This window comes from Rhineura floridana, chromosome 5 (assembly GCF_030035675.1).
Source record: "Rhineura floridana isolate rRhiFlo1 chromosome 5, rRhiFlo1.hap2, whole genome shotgun sequence".
NCBI lineage: Eukaryota > Metazoa > Chordata > Lepidosauria > Squamata > Rhineuridae > Rhineura > Rhineura floridana.
In genome coordinates, this window is record NC_084484.1 from 90,605,190 (window position 1) to 90,623,078 (window position 17,889).

Here is a 17,889-nt window from a genome sequence, read left to right on the forward strand (position 1 = left end):
AATCGGTAAGGGAGCTGAACCGGCTTAAGGGCAAGTACGGCAAATGCAGCCGCAGGGACTTGATTAGATGATCGGATTCTCACCCCCCCTTCCCTCTCACTCTCTCCTAGGTGTATATATTTAGCCAGCAGACACCCAGAGTGTTTTAAAAAGACTCCAAGTTCCCTCCTCCCACAATCATGCAGCAAACACGTTCAAGAACTGCTTGCAGCAGGGGAGCAACCGAGACTCTCATCTGCGTGGTTGATTATAGCCCTAAAACGGACGACGTGTAATTTCAGTTCTCGCCCCAGTTCGTGGGCTTCATTTCCAGGGGCCCACTTATCCGAGGGAGGGAGGGAGAGAGAGGGAGGGGGAAGAGACGCTGTAGGCTTTATTTGTCCTCGTCCCTATTAGCTATGCAGCCAATCTATCATTTCCGGCGGTGCTTCCATCTAATTACCGATGTATTTAGATGTGACGTGCAAAGAACTGTCGAGCTGCCTGCTTGGCTCTGCGTGTACTCCTCATCGGGAACCTTTCCAGCGAGGGCTGGAGCGCTCCGAGCCAGGGCTCCAGACAAAGGGGGAAAGAGCTGATCTGCGTCGCGGCGGGCAAATTCAACCCAAATCAGCTTTCCTCGGGAGGGGGGGGTGACAAAGGGCCAGCGAACCTCGGTGGGTGGAGGCGGGGGGGAAGCTCCCGAGGTAGGAGCTCTTCTTCGCAGCTTTGCGCTTCCCTCTACACCCCCACCTGCGCTTATCACAGAAAGGAAAGACGAAACAGAAGCGCGAGCGGAAAGCCCGAGCCCCCGTTTGCCGTCTGATTGCTTCTGTCAAGTCTAATGTGTCTCAAGGCGCCCTTAGGTAAGTTTGCCTGGCTGTCCCCGCATAGAACAAATACAGGTGAGGCTGCCGAGCCCCGCAGTGTGAAGCAAACTCAGCCCCTGTTGGGCACTCTTCCACAAGCCGCCCCCTTTTCAGAAAGGGAGAGCTCGATTCCTCTCCGGAGGTTGTTTGCCCGGAGGTTTTTGGCCCCAGTGGCTCCGAATTCTCCGCTCTGGCTTTGTCCTTCTGAGCCCTCCCTCTCTCCCTCCCACCCCGCCACCTCCTCTCTAGAGTAGAGAAGAGAGCGCTATGTGGTTCTCCCGCTCGACCCCCCCTTTCTCCTCCACGCCTGGCTCGCCTTGTGCTTCTCTGTGCTTAGCTGGCTCTGCACCAACAGGACACGGGGTTAAGCGCGCTCAGCGGAGTTCCCAAACGAGGAAACTTCTGGGAACGGAAGAATCTGGCACTCGGCTAGAAAAGGAGGCTCCTGATTGTGGGAAACTGCTATTCACGGCGCTCTTAGATTTCGGGAGGGGTGAGCAGCCCAAGGGATCGCGCCTCGGTCTCCCCCGCCCCACTCCCACCCCCGATACAGATGATCGCTGCAACTGCTAGTCTGAAGCAGATTCCCTGAGGCAGAAAAATCTATCTCGGTTTCTGACTCCCGAAGGGTTAACACACCCACAAATCCATAGGCACCGAATCTCGCGGTGACCTTTTCCTCAGCGACTCCCCCACTCTCCCTTTCAGGCTCCGCTTTTTTAGCTCGCAGGGAGCTTGAACGACTGTCTAGACCGATCTATCTTAGGAGGGCGAAAGAATACAAGATGGGGAGGAAGCTTTCTTTTCTTCCCCCCTCATCTCACCTTCGAGATGCGGAGGGGAAGAAAGAATCTCTGTTCGCGGCACTAGCCGCCGGTGGATATACAGAGACCCCCGAAACAGCCCACCTCCGTGGCTGACAAAATACCCCAGTTTTAAGCACACGTTAAAGACGCGCCCCATGTCGCATTTTTCACAGTTGTCCCGGGCGAAGGGCCTGGACTCCCACGGAGAAAATATGGGAAAGGAGGGAACGAGGTGAGTTCCAGGCCTTCCAGCCACTGGAGAACGTAACCGTTGCTTCAGCAGAGCTGGTTCCATAGATCCACTCTCCCTGGGCCAACAACTCTTTGACTCTTTCTGACCCTAGCTGGAAGCGAACTAGTTTCCGGTTTCAGCGATGGAAGGCCAATTCCGCAAAGAGCTGGGAAACAGCTAATGGGATGTGCGACTCATTGATCCAGACGATACTTCCTAATTAACTCCCGTTCCCAATTCAAAGGGCTCTTCTGCCGCTAACCTGAAAATCCAACAATCCAAGGAGGAGGGAGAAAATATTTAAGTCCCTTTTTAGAATCCTCCTAAAAGCAGTTAAGATGGTCTTGTTCGCCAAAAGACAAAACCCACCAGCTTCCACTTAAAACACCTACACGACACCTCACAAGGCTTGTAAAGGGGAGTGGGAACAAAGCCTGAATTGATCACAGTCCATCTAGCCTGCTTTACTCCAGAGCAGTCCCACTAGCCTCAGTTAAGCGATTATGAAGCAAGCGGCTGGAGGTTTATAACCGTCGGGCCCTCTCGTCAGGGCGCCGCATCCCGCAGTAAAGTCTGCCAGCGCCAATATCTCGGAAACGGAACTGTGTGCGAGAGAGCAGAACTGGAAGCAGCAGCAGGCAGAAGCGGGACTCCCACAATTAGCGGCATGCAAATGTAGGAGGCGGTGTGGGGGGGAGCGGAGGAGGGAGAGGCGATCCACTTTGGCAATGTTGAATGTAGATTGGGGGGGGGAGAGGACAACTTAGTCTGGCCGCCGGGCAGGGTCTCCAAGGTCCCAGGAAGATTCTCGCAAGGGCACTTCGCTCCACTCCACCTAATGAGGGGAGGGAAGAAGTCTCACTCATCTCTGTAGGCAGATAGCCTTGGTGGGGCCCGTCTAGGGAGCCCTTTGGCCAAGGCCTCTTTCACGGGGAGCCGAGATCATGGAAAAGTTTAGAAAAGCTTGAAAGATCCAGCCTCCGCGACCAGAAGTTGCGCAGACGCCCTTTTGTCGGGCGACCTTTTCAAAGAAAGGCAAACGCAAAGCTGCGGGCTTGCACGGAGCTGATGGAAAGGCAAGGAGTTGTTAGAGGAATGTAATGCGGAAACAAGCTCCGAGGCGTTTGCTATTAAAACACAAGCACGTATTTGGCACAGTTTTATACTAGGGTCCCGGAGTTTTCCTATTTACTCTCCCCTCCTCTCCTATCTCTCCCCCCCTTTCCTCCACCCACATACCTTGCTTATCTGAACCTGAGATACAACCGGTAAGCCAGAGACGGAAGGCGAAGGCTTCGCAAACGAAAGATCGCCCCCGGACTCGCTTCGCTAGGAACAAACAAGCTACGTGCCTCAGATACCGCGCGCCAGCAACCCCCCAGTTGGCGAGGCTTTTAAGCAAACAGCCTTGTCGCCTGTTCCTCCGCCATCCGGTCTTGGGAGGCCAGTTCTTAACCTCCCCGGAGCCACAAGGAAGGTGCAAAGGAGGCCTGGGATGCCTAACTGCAACGCTGGAAAAAAACCCCCGCAACACAAAGTATTTGAACTGGAACCACCAGCTCTAGAACGTCGCCTCTCCTCCCCCCCAACCCACCCACCCACCCCCACTGTGATCCCCCACTGGTCTCAAAAGCAGCCAGGAAGAAACCCTCCCGCCGCCTCCGCAGTCTCTTTCAAAGAGCATTTAAAAAACAACAACAAATACGCACACCTCCAAACAAACACACACACAGCTCCGAAAGCCTTTTTTACCTTTATCACCTTGCTGTCTGTTTTCTCTTTTCTGGGTACTCATGCTTTAATTCTGCTGCTGGTAGGCCAAAAGGGCGAGCCAAGAAGCTTTTCAGCAACACGTCTTCCCCTCCACCCCCTCTCCCTTCCCCCCTGGGAGCCCAGAAGTGGCGGCTGCCAGAGGTGGGGCGTTTATAGCCCTGTCCAAATCAGAAAGATAAAAGAGACGCCGGGAACTCTGTTCTCTTCTCCTCCCTCCCCCCTTCCTGCTGGAGCAGACAGAGCGCGACCGGCAGCTTCCCCTTTCCTCCTCTCTCTCACCGCCGCCGCCCGCTCCCTCCCCACCGCTCTTCGCAATCCAACTGCCTCCAAACTTCAGCAAGCCCGCGCGACACACCCGCCCCTAGAAGCCCCCTCCAGCCCTCCCTCCCGCCTGCCTCTCGCGACCAAGGCACATCCAGGCGGTGACCGCCGTGTTCGCTAACCTCACCCTCGCCTCCATGCCGCCCTCCTCCTCGGAGCCCGGATCGTTTCAGGTTGAAAGACATTCTGGCGACGATCCCAGCCGAAGAGAGGCAGGCTGGGACCAACGCGCCCTGGCTCCCTCGCTATCCGTCTCTCCTACGCCCACACAGGGCACCCCAGCTCAGTCTGGCGGGGAGGAAAAGAGCGCCTGGTCTAGGTCCCCGCACCACGAAGTGTAAAGACGTACAATGCGTGTTCGGTGTCCCTTTCGGAGCTTTCCCCCCTCCTCGTTTCCGAGGAGAGAGAGAGAACGCAGTTGAAAGGAAAGGGCACTGACCTTAATCTCAGCCCTCGAGATACCGCCGCAGAGTCGGTCCGGCGTTTCTTTAGAGAGTCCCCTTTCAAGCAAGTCGCCTCAGTCTGGGTGGGCAAGAAAAGTTTGCCAGTCTCCGAGCCCAGAGACCCGGGATGCCCCCACGTCGGACGATCTGGCCACCGGCAACTAGAAGGGGGCAGGTGGGGCTGCGCGGGTGGAGGGGTAGACCTCGCGCCGCGGCTCCCCTCGATGGGGTCAACACCCCGCCACCAGGCTACCTCGGGCTACCCGACGGCTCCGCTCTAGCAGCGCCATGTTGCTGCTGCGGCTGCTCTGGGCTGGGTTCGACGGCTCCTGCCAGCGGCGCCTACATGCTCTTTCTTCCTTTCCGAGAGCCCCGCGTCCTGGCGGCGGTGGCGAGAGTGCGTGTGTGTGGCTGCGCTGGCTCTGGGGATTTAATCCGCCGGGAAAGCCGCTCTTCCTCACCTTGCCACTGGGAGACCGGGCTCCGTCTGCTGCGCGCTGCCCCCCGCCTCCTCCTCCTCCTCCTCTTCCCCGCCCTCTTCTCTTTCCCCTCCCCCCCTGGCGGGCTCAGCACTCAGGGAGCCGCCGCCAGTAGAGGCAGCGGCAGCAAGCCGCCTCCACTGCGCTCTCCCAAACAGCGACTCTTCTCTTTTCCCTCACTCTCCCTGCCTGCCTTTCTTTTCTTTTTTCTTTTCCCTCTAAGGCTCTTCTCCTTAATTGATTCCCCCTCCACTCCTCCCCTCTTCTGTTTCCTTGCTTCTCTTTCTCTCTCCTGGCTGACAGAGCTCGTCCAAACACTCACCCACTCCTCCCCCCTCTCCTCTCCTCTCCTCTACACTCCACTCGCTCTGATTGCTTTGCCTTGCTTTGCCTTGCCTTGCCCTGCCTGAGGGCGTCCTGAGGAGACTCCGCTCTTCTTTTGACCAGGCGAGGTAGAAAAAGGAAAGTCTCCCGCCCCTTTCCAGTCTCTCAGCTCAGCTCGCTACCCAGAAGGCCAGTGGAGAGCCGCAATTACCATAAAGCTCCTCTCCCTTCGCTTCGCCAAGCTGTCAAAACCTCAGCAGCCGGCGCAGCCAGACACTGGCGCGAGACCGCCCCGGTCGCCAGCCCGCCCGTCCGGCAGCCACCCTGGCTTCCTCTCCGTTTTGCCCACAGCGGAAGGGTTCGCGCTCCCTCCCCCCGCTCGTCTCCTCTCCTCCCCTACTCTGCCTTCACCTCCGGCCAGGCGGGCTCTTCTTCACCTCAGGATTTGTTTACCTCTTCCCCTCCCCCACCTAGCTCTTTTTCTTCTCGCAAAAGCGCCTTTCGGTGTGTTATTCGCAACCCCTTTTCCTCTCATTAGCCCTTATTGGGAACCTTTTCAATGTGGGAGGCGGGGAGAGAAAAAGAAGCCCTCCACATCGTAAACGGCATCCTCATAACCTTGTATAAGGCAGAAGGATGACAACGTTGCTTCATGTTCCCACCACCAAAGCGCGCGCACACACACACACACACAGACACATCCCAGCTGAGGAATCCATAACAGTTTCTCTCCTTCCCCCACATTCATCTGCCTCTATTTGTGTTTTCCTAAAATCCCAAAAGGACAGTTTCTTTGTTCCCCTCCCCCTTCTCGCCACCCCGTGAGTTCCATTGTCACGTGCAACATGCCCAAAGAGGAATGTCTTCTTCATTCACCCCCCACACACACACTTTCCCGTCTTATCTGACCACCACTCTTCCCTGGGGGAAATGCCTCTCTAGCCCTCTCTTTTCTTTTTTAGATAATTGTGTGGTATCCCGCCTTCATCCCAACCTGTATTTAAAGTCTCCCTCCAAACGAGCAATTTTCCTTTATCTCTCTTTTCCAGAAGCGCACAAACCGTCGTTCTCCCCCCCCTTTTTTATCACCCGTGCACCCACAGCTCTTCATTCACATTCTTCGTTGTCCTAGTCGTCGCTATTTTGGTTCCACTGTGAGGTTTTGCTTCTTTCCCCTTCGCCCCAAGCCTTTCTGTTGTGGTGGAAAACATTCGCTTCTCGACAGCTACTTTCCGGAGTGCCAAAAGTGTTTCCCTTCCCTTGATTTCTATAAAGTAGTGTGTGGTTGCCACCTCTAAAACGCGTTTTTGTACGGCGTCTGAACAGCTGGGGGGGCATTCCTCTCACTCTAATTCTAGTACTGGCTGGAGATTTCTCTCTGCCTTTTGATCTCTCTCACTCGCTGGGATGGTCGTTATCTTGCATATCTACTTACTTTGGTAGCGCTGACTCGGCAGGTCAGCTAGTAAATGTCGCGTTCAGGACGCCCATCTTGACTGGTACTTGCTTGTTCGGTTCTGCCTCGCACAGCGCGTGATTCTTTATTGCTTTCCTAGCGATTGCTGGAATTAACAGCAAGACGCAGGCTACAGAATTAACCCTATACTTCGGGAAGTAGTGTGTGAGCGTGCGCGCGCGCCCTTGTCCATTCAGTAACACGGATGTAGCATGAGGGATCGTTGAATACGGCTGCAATCCTATTCACATTTCCTCGCTAAACACAGTGGGACTTGCTTCTGTGGAAGCATACACAGGATTGCGCAGTGAGTCTCCGATCCCTACTTCCTTTACTCACACTAGCAGCTTCCAGTGGTTATCCCACAAGGCTGCAATCCTAAACGTGCCTGCCAGTGTATGTATCTGATTCCGATTAAGCGTGTCTAGGTTTTGGCTACAAAAGAAGGAAGTGGGGGAGGGGAGCATAAACCAGCACAGTGGAAATGAATGGGATTTTATTATCACTGACTACAGCGGTGATTATATCAAGCCCTCGCTTTTAATTTTCGCTCCAGTGTCCTTAAAACACTTCTATGTGCGTGTTTATACCTAGGTAAGTATGCAGTGAACTGGGAGATCCCGCGTGATTAGCTATTTCAACGTAGAGGAACTCCAGCAAACCTATCGTCAGCCTGTTTTTCATCGTGAAGTCCAGGAATCTGTGGGAGAGAAGGGAAAATGCTAAGCCCGGTCCCTAGCAACATTTTCCTTGATTAAAAAGTTGCTTGCTCAGTATGCGAGAACAAGTTTCCTACTTTAATTATGCGAATCGCTTGCGTTTAATGGAAAGCAGGAGATTCAGAAAGTAGATTCTGCTATAAGGAGTTGGAAACCTAATCCCAAATTCTTATTACATGAATAATCTCGTGACTGTTTTGAAACCTATTTCTGGGCAGAAACTGATATTTTGTTGAATTTTATTTTTAGCTGGCATCTATACGAAAAATGAGGGAGGGGTGGAAAGCATCCTCTTCTCGTTCAAAGCAGAAGTGAAAGATATCTACCGTTTGTAACCCGAAACTCGGCACACAAGCTTTTCAGCTTCTTAAAACCATCTGATAGTAATGACAAAAAGTCATCGATTTGCCAGGCTAGAGGGTAAATACTCTTAAGGTGATGGTGGGGGATAGTTGCCAATGAAATGCGTGCATTAGAAATGCTTTGGGAAGGCTTTCCTCAGAGATGCCTGGAAGGGGAGTTCAAAATTCGATATTGGGGCGGGTCGGCTATATATTATTCCCAGTTTATAAACTATGCATTGGAAAACTATCCCACACGTTTTTTCAATCTCCGGCAACGAGCGCAAGGACACCTGGCCTATTACGTTGTAAAGCTATTTTTTTTTATAAAGACGTTTTAGGGCTAGACATTAAAAGTTATTAGACTGAGCACACATGAGGTACAGATACTCAGCTGGGGGGGTGGCGTGAAAGGCCTCTGCGATATATTTTTCCCTCCTGTATTCAAAAGGAAAAGGGTGGGGAGAGGGAAGCCCTCCTTAAAATGTGGTGCTTTTACTTTTACTTGCTTGTCTGAGCAAGCAAATTTAAGGGTTTGCTAGAAAAGTGAATTAATTCTGTATTTAAAATTGTATTCAGAATTGTCCCCTTTCAAATTTCTGAGGCACAGTTTCATAGTGTCACTACAGTGTGTGTTGCAAAAAAACAAAACCGTAGTCGTGTAATGAGCATGATCGGGCCTTCATAAAAAGAAGCTATGCGTCCTTTAAAACCCCGTGGAAATAGTGAGCTCGGTCTACAGTACAGTTGACTGAGTCGAAGTACTCGGATTTTAAGACTGTCTGGTTCCATTAACGCCATTGTTTAACCAGTTTATGACGAACTGAGCTGTGTATACTTGGCTAAGGGTTTAAACTCTCAAGGACCCGAAGCATGCGTTCGGGCAGTGCCTTTCCTAGCAATGTCTTAGTGAACACTCGAATATTTATTTTATTTTATTGCGTCCTCCGTATGTGCCTTCCCCCACCCCCCTTCCTCGTTAGGATTCCCAGAGATTGCAAATCCACCGTCTCCTGAGTTCCCCAGGCATTGTGTGTGTGTGTGTGGCTTAGTCTCCCTTCCCTTCCCCTCCCCTCCCCTCCCTCAACTCGACTGTGTTTTGCTAAGCAGAATCATCAAGGAAGCCTTCGCCGAAGGAACTGAAGCCGCAAATCGCCAGGCCCCTCTCTCTCCTCCTCCTCCCTCGCCTCCTCGGGGAGCTGACCCGGAGGTCAGGACGTTGTGCGCTGCACTCAGGGAGGAGAAGATTTGAGAGCCAGCGGAGCCAGTGAGCCGTAGACACAGGCGCTCCGGCCGGTGTTTATCAAAAGCGACGGAGTGGGAGATTCACACCAAAAACAACCATGGCAGGGACGGTGAGCGTTTAACAACCTCCCGAAGGCACCGCCGCTCTTAAGGACGGGCCAGAAGGCTTCTCCAGTCACCACGGAACTGGGAGGAAGGCGATGGAGAATCTCGTAGCTGCAGCCTTTTGCCTCCCTCTTCCTAGATGGCACGACAATGGATTCACACGGCACCGGCCCTTATTTTCTGAACTCCACGTGGCTCCCCGCTGGCCGCTTTTCCAGGCAGCAATGCCTCCTGCCTCGAAAAGAAGCAGGCTGGTCTCGTAGCAAGGCACGTAATCAATCAAGAAAGCCGCGCCGTGCTGGAGGCCCTGGGCCTGATCAACCTCGGTCTGTGACTCAGTCCTTTTCTCCTTCCTAAGGGTGTCGCCAGGATTAAATTCATTAGCGGTCTGCTACGACGGCGCTCAGCGCCGAGGAAAAAGCCTATAAATAACCCAACGCTATCCTGAGCTCTGAATGGCCCTGCTTGAGTGTGCCTTAAATCAAGCCGTTGCCGTCGCTTCCTTGGAGCTTGGTTTAATGGCAGTATGGAAATCTGAATAACAAAACAAGGCCACCTTGGCTTGGCCTTATACAGAGGGTCTGACCACTCTTGCACCTGATTTAACCATGAGGAAAACAAAAGACATTGAAATTTGCTTTTTTTAAAAAAACAAACAAACACCTGGCTGGTAGCACAGGGGAAGCGGACCTAAATTCCATATATTTTCTGGGCCAGTGTATACTGATCTCTTGGATAGTGGAACAATGTGTGGCTTTTTGCTGCCCAAAGTGATCAAAATGTGTGCTCACAGTCAAAAATCTCAGTTCTGGCACTGCAAACACTCGCCTCTGAAAACAGTCCACCCAGCTACAGCCATCAAGTTTTCACAAGGATTGTATTCCATTCCAGAAAGTCACAGACACTTGGGCTGCAATCCTAAACAAACTTACTGGGAAGTAAGTTCCACTGAAATGTATGGGGCTTACTTCTGAGTAAACAAAATTAGGCATGGGGAGAACCATGTTTAAACTCTCACTAGCTGCAGTTCTAGGTGAAACATCAGCTGGCATTTGCCCTAGCACACACAAAACACCAGTGCACTCATGAGACAGGAAAGAACATGTTTCAGATTTTGTCAGGCATGTGACAGATGCTCAGTACACCCACAACTGAGAGAGAACCCACAAGGCCTTTATTTCTATCCTGAAACATTAAAAAGAAAGAAAAAGAAGCAGCAACAGCTATGATTGGACAGGCACGTCAGAGATAAAGTTCTGCCTTGTCTATATTAGTGTGCATTAAAAATAATCCCAGTCCTATAAGGACATATAATTTGTAGGTTTTATTGTTGTTGTTTGATGAGGCCTAAACAAGATCCAGATTCATTCATTCAAGCTAACCTCCACTCTGGTTCTGCACTGACAATCAGGTAGACTGTGTTGGAGTGAACAAGAGCAAAAAAGACCTTTTGTCTTTCTGCAAGGATGGCTGAGGAACAACTGTTGTACCACCACCTAAGCCAGTGTGTGTACAGATCTAGGGGCATGTTGCTTGCTTTCTGCACTAAAGGTGGATCCTGCTCAATAAACTGTTGTGAGGCTGTCCAGAATCCACTCTTGTGTCCTAGAGAGAGAGAGTAGCCATTCTCTTTGCAGGAGACAGAAGCAGTCTCATTATGGGTGGAGGCGTTAATGAACAAAAGGTTCTGGGTGTGGGTGTATTCCTGTTTCCCTCACTTCCCAGGCCTAGTTCTCACAAACAGCAGATGAGGTCTATGGCAATCCTTTGTCTTGACTGTATCACTCCAGACAGTACCTGGGGGCTTATTTGATGGAATGCTTCCTCCCCTACCAGCCCAAATCCTGCCTACATATAGCCTCTCTCCTTGCCATCTCCTTGCACTGTATTGGATTAATTTTATTTGTAATGGAAGATCATTCAGTCAGGTGAGTTCCAAACATTCAGAGTGAAGAGGGACCAATCAGATGCAAGTTTACTACTTCATCTGCCAATAGTGAGAACTATAGGAGAAAATGACTTAAAGCTTATTAACCTTGGATATTGCTTTGCTTTAAATCACAATGTAGGGGTTTCTGGCTATAAACCTGTATTGGGAAAGGTGGAGTAAAGCCACCCCTTTATTATTCTTTAGCCCTATTTGAAATGGAAATTAGTTGTGCCAGGAGAGCAAGAAGGGCGAAGTGCCCCTCCCAAACAGCTCAGTCTTACTCATCCCCCTGATAAGGTGGCTTCTACCCAAAGATGGTGTAGTAGATACTTCGAGATATATCTTTTATTTAAAGAATAGAGCCTTTCAATTACACAGAAGTTTTCTTCATGCAGCTCTACCGTAGGAAGATTTCTTTGCATTGCAGAAACTACTGCGTCTCTCTGAAGAACTATCAGAGATCATCTCTTTCCTGCTCTTGAGGACCGACCCAGTAACCACTTTTATTATCTGGAAAGGCTAGACTACCTTCCTTGAGGAATGAGATTTTATTTAAGACCGCTTTAAAAACACTATCATCACCATACAGACCACAGAGCATTGTGGAATGAGTGGCAGCCACTTGTGGCTGTTGACTCCCTTGGCCATTTTGCCTGTTTGTATACTGGGGCTGGAAATCTTGGGGTTGTTTCCAAGGGGACTTGCCAAGAGCAGCTGTTTTGTAGAGAGCACACACCTCAGCCTCAGCCTCAGCCTGTCTGTCACTTCTGTGGTGCAGCTGGAAAAGCGAAGCCAGTGACGTGCCTGGGTGGTGGTGGTATAGGACAAGCCATGTGCTACTCTGACAGCCAATCACGGAGCGCTGGTGACAGGCTCTGAAAGGACTACTGACTCCAACCCTACCCAGTTCTCCTCGCAGGAAGATGCAGCTGCGGTGCAGGGCCATTCAGGGGAGGAGAACTGGGGAGTGGACAGGAGACGATAAATACGGAGAGGGCAAAATGATAGTCTCCTCACACTTCCCGACCTTTGGCTCTCCGCCGCTCAGTGCAAGGCTCAGTAACTGCAGAAAGAAATGAACAATATTCCCCCTACTTAAAAACAGCAACAAATCGAGATATCATAGAATAGGGGTGGCTAATCTGTGAGCCTCCAAATATTGTTGAACTCCATCAGCCCCAGCCAGCATGACCAATGATCAGGGATGGCAGGAATTGTCATCCAACAACATCTGGAAGATCACATGTTCCCCCACTGCTGCCATTATGAGGACACGATGCTTTATTCAATGGGCCTTTGGCCTGATCCAGCAGAGATTGTCTTAGTTTTTTAGTATAGATCTCATGTATACCTATTCAAAAGTAAGTCCAATAATTTCAGCGGATCTTACTCTCGGGCAAGTGTGCATAGAAGGGCTTTGGAATGTGTGGCCTATCATGCTTCTGAAAACCAGTTGCCGGAAACCTCAGGAGGGGAGAGTGTTCTTGCACTCAGGTCCTGCTTGCATGCTTCCCCCAGGCACCTGGTTGGCCACTGTGAGAACAGGATGCTGGACTAAATGGGCCACTGGCCTGATCCAGGAGGCTCTTCTTATGTTCTTATATGCTCTTGAACTACAGCTCCTATCATTCCTGATCATTGACCAGCCTGGCTAGAGCTGATGGGGGCCAAAGTCCAACAAGATCTGGAGCGTCACAATTTCTCCTGCTCTGGTGAATAGGACTGTAGCTTTGATCTTCATTTCAACTATCCTGTGCCTTGCAATGTTTAGCTGAAATCCCTTTCCAACTTTAGGCTGCAGATCAATTCTAACAGTCTTATTTGGAAGTAACTTCTCAGACCAGCTGGAATTTCAGACCAATGCTATGCATGTTGAGCTGGGAAATAAGTTGTCAAGGGTTCCAGGAGACACTTCTGACAATAAGTGCCCAGGAGTGTTTCCAGAATTTTATTTCCACTTTGAACCAGCATTCTCTTGTACCCTGTTCAGTGTCTGCTGCAGCCCTGCACTGTGAGAACTTATGGGGTGACATTGAACTTGTGCAAGTGACTTCTCTTCACTGTTCAAAAGTGACCATAACTAGTCCCTTCTTCAAGCACAGACTTGAGTACAGGCACCTTCAGTCATAAATACCTTTAGAAATGAGGGCAGGCTAATCTGGGAGCCATAGCCAAGCTTGCAACAATGCAGTAGACTGCCCCCTCCCTGCAGGACCAGAGCCTAGTTCTCACAGTGATGTTTAAATGTGTTTCTGGGCTGTAGCACTTCACATGGAAGTATGTACTTGTGTGTGTGTGTCCTCCTCTATACAAAATGCTCCTCCAAACAAACATATTGTGTGCACCTAGAAAACTAGCATGTCAGATAAAAAGCTAGGCTAGAACCTTTCTTCATGACATGCTAGCCTTCTGGATACATGTTTGTTTCTGTAGGAGCATTCCACCACTATCTGCAGTCTGAGGTGATAACAGGCCAGCACAGGTGGTTTATCACCTCATTGTGAAACCTAGGTCTGGAAAACAGCCATTAAGATCCCTTTACTGAATTGCATTCTCACTCCCAGGAAGGGAAAATGCTGTGAGTTTCCAGAGAGGGTTTCTTTCTGCCGATACCAGCTTTTGTTTTAATTATTGGATGCAGGCGATGAATCATTCTCTGCCACCTTCTGCTTGAAAAGGAGTGGGGGAGAGAAAGAGGAAACCATTTCTTTCCTGGGCTGCCCTCATGCGCAGCTGGTTCTCTGGAGCCACCATGGTGGTAGTCTGGAGGCCACTGTGGGCTCCTCCTTGTTGAAAACGAAAGGCAGCAGCAAGGAGCAGGCTGAAACACCAGCTTGAGAGAGTGCAGTGCTGAATAGTCCTTGTGGCTAAGCTGGATTTTCCATGCAGGGTAAGGAGCTCACAAAGCAACAGCAAATTTTCTGGCCTGCCTGAGCATGAAGGAAATGACAACGTGTATTGTTAGAGCAGTGTTGGAGAAAATGTGTGAAGTGGAGAAATGTGTGAATGCCATTATTTCTAGATATAAATCATGGACATTTTAGCTAAAACCTTACAGGCCTAGTACGAGGAAGAGACAGTTTAGGTAGCCACTGATTAGTTTTGTGAATGACTTTTTTAAAAAGCCCAAAGCCACAAAATATTTGTTTATGAGAATACAATTTTTGCTCCCTGCCAATCCCAAAACAGGTAGCCCAATGCACAGATAGGTTAATTAGGAATCTTATGGAAATTAAATTGATCCACATGGGTACAATCTCTGTTGCATCCCTCTTCACTGGGTTGTGAATGACTATGAATCAAACACATGGGTTAAAAATGGGAAGACATCTGCTTACATATACCCTTATTTTCTCCACAAGAAATGTGATCTAAAATGTCAAACTCCTTCTGCTTGAATTAATCCTAGCCAAGCCAAAGGATACCAATTTCCTCTCTGCCCGGTCTATTGCAGGCCCTAATTGCTCACGTTAGAGAGTAATGAAATTACAAGGATTTGTTAATCCTGGCTCTGGATCTCCGAAACACAGACATATTAGTCAAGCTTCCAGAGTTGATATGAAGAAAGCAAGGGGGGGGAAGGGGCTGGTAGTTTGATCACTTTGTTGATACTGTGCAGGTAATTCTTTGTCAGCAAGGGCACCTGGGAGTGTCAACATGTGGGAACCATTTAGCACAACCAAGGCCGCAACTGCTTTGATAAAGGTAACATGTTCCTAAAGCACTCAGGGGTTAGTATGTTCTCCCTGCTCCTAATCTGGAGTTTTGAGGTAAGGCAAGGGCTGCTTCCTTTCCAAATGTCACAGTTTATGGCCAGCACCATCAGAACATCAGAAGAACAAATCACAATGATCTCTGAGACCATGGTTCCCTAAAACCTTGAGCAGAAGGATAAACGACCATAGCAGCATCAGGCAAACACATGAACAGCCAAACCTGGAAGTCATCTGCAGGCCTCCTGACTAACTTGCACAGTGAATCTAGATATATTACTTTGATGTAAAGCCCCTTCATTTCCAATGCTACAGACTAGTGATTGTAATTGTGTGTGTGGACCAGGATACAACCATATACATGCACCACTTGCTTTAAAAATGGCTGTAGGTACACAATACTCCATATTTTAGAAAGCACAACCTAAATAAACTAGTTGTGTAATGGGGTGCATGGAGGGCAACATTCACATTGACCTACAGTCACACATGCATGGGTATCACTGGTTGCAAGAAGTCATCATTCCAGGACCAAGTGAATGACTTTTCAGTGTGAAACCATGAACACAGATCAAACATATGGGAAGGGCTGTAGCTTAGTGGTAGGACATCTGCTTTGCATGCAGAAGGTCCCTGGTTCAATCCCTGGCATTTCCAGATAGCACTGGGAAAAGACACATCTGAAATCCTGGAGAACCATTGCCAGATAGTGTGGGCAGTACTAAACTAGATCATCCTTTGGTTCCCCGGCTATTGCTGACTCCCATCAGCCCCAGCCAGCATGGCCAATGGTCAGAAATGATGGGAATTTTAGTCCAGCAACAACAGGGAACAAAAAAGTTGGGAAAGGCTGAACTAGATGAACCAGTAGTCTAGCACAATATCGGAAACCTTCCTTTGTTTTCTGATCCCCTGAAGATTGAGCTTTTCAATAGAGGCAGTGATGTACAGAATTAGCCTTCGGAACTCACAGAGCCATTACTCCAATGTTTTTAGCAACTCATTTTTACCGCAGCATTTTTACTGCCGCAAAGCTTCATCTCAGGGACAGGGCTGTTGTAAGGGCCCACTTAAATATGTGATGGAAATGGTGTTTTGAAAGTAGTGCCACATGTATCAGAGTAATACAGATTTTCTAAATTTCATATATTCAAACTGATTTCCACATTTTTTCTTACCACTGCCATTAAAGAAGAAGGACCCAGGACAGTACTTACTCCAGACCAGAATCTGGAGGAACAAAGTTATAGTAAATAATTGTGCAGGCCCAGTAGATCCTGAAGATGTTGAAATCAATTGGACATTTGTTACTCACTCCAAAGAGGGGTAACAGGCTATGATATGTCAAACTCTGGAATTCTGATCCTAAAATCAAAATAGTTTCTGTCGATGTAAATGAGACCAAATAGAACTCTCTTGCCTGTTAGATAAAGATGTACTCATAAACATGATCAGAGCTAGCCCAAGCAGGGCTGTAACCAGCCTAAACATTTAGGGGTGGGAACTAAAAAAGTAGGGGAGGTCCGTATTTTTTTCTGTAATAAATTTATTTTTTTTGTAAAAAGTTTGTAGGGTAGAAAAATGGGGGGAGGCCCCCCTAACCTCCCCAGCTATGGGCTGAGCCCAAGGCATTTGGATGTCCAAGGCAAAGGACAAGATGACACCCCTCCCCACTCCATATATAGAAGTCAGCCAAACCAGCAGTTGGATCATACTTCAAAACACTGGGAACGAACACCGTCCTCAGTCACATCTGAAGGCAGCAGGCTACTTTAAGAGGAACAGGGCAAGTCTTGCATCACAGAGAGCTCTGCCCCCAATATCTGGTCCACACTCCAGCATCTATTGCTTCAGGTACCTGCCTCCCTCTGCCTAATAGTAGGGCTGGCCCTGAACATGATAACTTGGAAGCAAAAGTCAATTAAATTTTCAGGAGACATGCAGCCTGGATCTACACATGTTGACTCTGAAGACAGTCTCTATAAATTAAAGGAGACTTAAGTCCAAATAAGTATGCATTAAATTGCAGCCTTAGTGTATAAGACTGATGTTGCAAACACCCCCATTACACTGACTTCAGTGGAACTAACTTCCAAGTAAGGCCACATTCACACCATATATTTATTCCACTTTAAACAGTCATGGCTTCCCTGAAAGAATCATAGGAAAGGTATTTTCTGAAGGGTGCTTAGAGTCATTAGGAGGCCTGATTCCCCTCATAGAGCTACAGTTTCAGAGCTCTCTCAGAAGAGGGACTGTTAAAACACTCTGAAAATTATAGCTCTGTGGGGGAATAGGGCACCTCCCAACAGCTCTCAGCATTCTTATAGAATCATAGAATTATAAACTACCCTTCCTAGGATTCTTTGGGGGAAGCCATGACTGTTTATAGTGGAATAAATGTATAGTGTGGCGGCCTAAGTTTGAGTAGGGACTGCCACCTAGCATAGATTCACATAGGCATACATGTCTAGGGTTGCAATCCTAAGCACACTACTGAGTAAGCCCCCTGGAACATAGCGGAAAGTTACCTTCCCGTAAACACACATAGGATTGCATTGTATGTATTGGCACTGCCTGAGGGCTTTTGCTGTGGCAGTCAAACTTCTGGCAGGAGGGAAGTAAACCCTATTAAAATGAAGAGGAGCTTGCGAGGAGGCAGAAGTTCCAGAACTTCTGTCTTTAGGCTGCAGTCAAAACTTCCGAAATGAATGTATACTGGAGAAGATGTTAAGAGCCAACGAGACTTTGCTCCAGACTCAAGTGCATGCAGGTTTGCAGCTTTCGTCTTACAAGCTCTGCGCCGGAAGAGTCTCCCGCCCCCACCCGGCTCTCATCGCTACGGCCTTGTACTGTTTTCTCTCTGGTGCTCGCGAGGGAATTTCCCCGCGACCCAGACTCGGGCTCCTGTTCGGCCTTCTCAGAAGCCGCCTGTCGCAGCTCCTTTCTTGGAGTGAGCGGGGTCAGCAACTACTAGTGACGAGAAAAGAAAACCCTTGTAAACCCCAGCCTGGCGCGCGATTAGTCATCCTCAGAGTTCCCCTAAGTCAAAGAAAACTTGGCAATCCCCCAAAGCCGGAACCGTTAGGAGGGGCTACGCCTCCTGTTTCCCCATCACCCCCGACCCCCCGCCACCACTCCTCAGATGTTGGGG

At 49.4% G+C, this 17,889-nt stretch overlaps 1 protein-coding gene across 10 annotated transcripts in view; it reads right to left on the minus strand.

Annotated features, from left to right (window-relative positions):
- Positions 1-6,680, minus strand: part of BCOR (BCL6 corepressor) — an 89,588-nt gene extending 82,908 nt beyond the window's left edge. For 6 of the 10 annotated variants that reach the window (XM_061627449.1, XM_061627444.1, XM_061627448.1 and 3 more), the window contains exon 1: positions 4,420-4,907. The gene's annotated coding sequence lies outside the window, so the exon portion shown is untranslated. Of the gene's footprint in view, positions 1-3,638; positions 3,739-4,102; positions 4,174-4,419; positions 4,908-6,661 lie in introns of those variants that run through there. The other 4 variants (XM_061627443.1, XM_061627439.1, XM_061627441.1 and 1 more) reach the window with 4 other exon arrangements.
- Between the last annotated feature and the right edge of the window lie 11,209 nt (positions 6,681-17,889).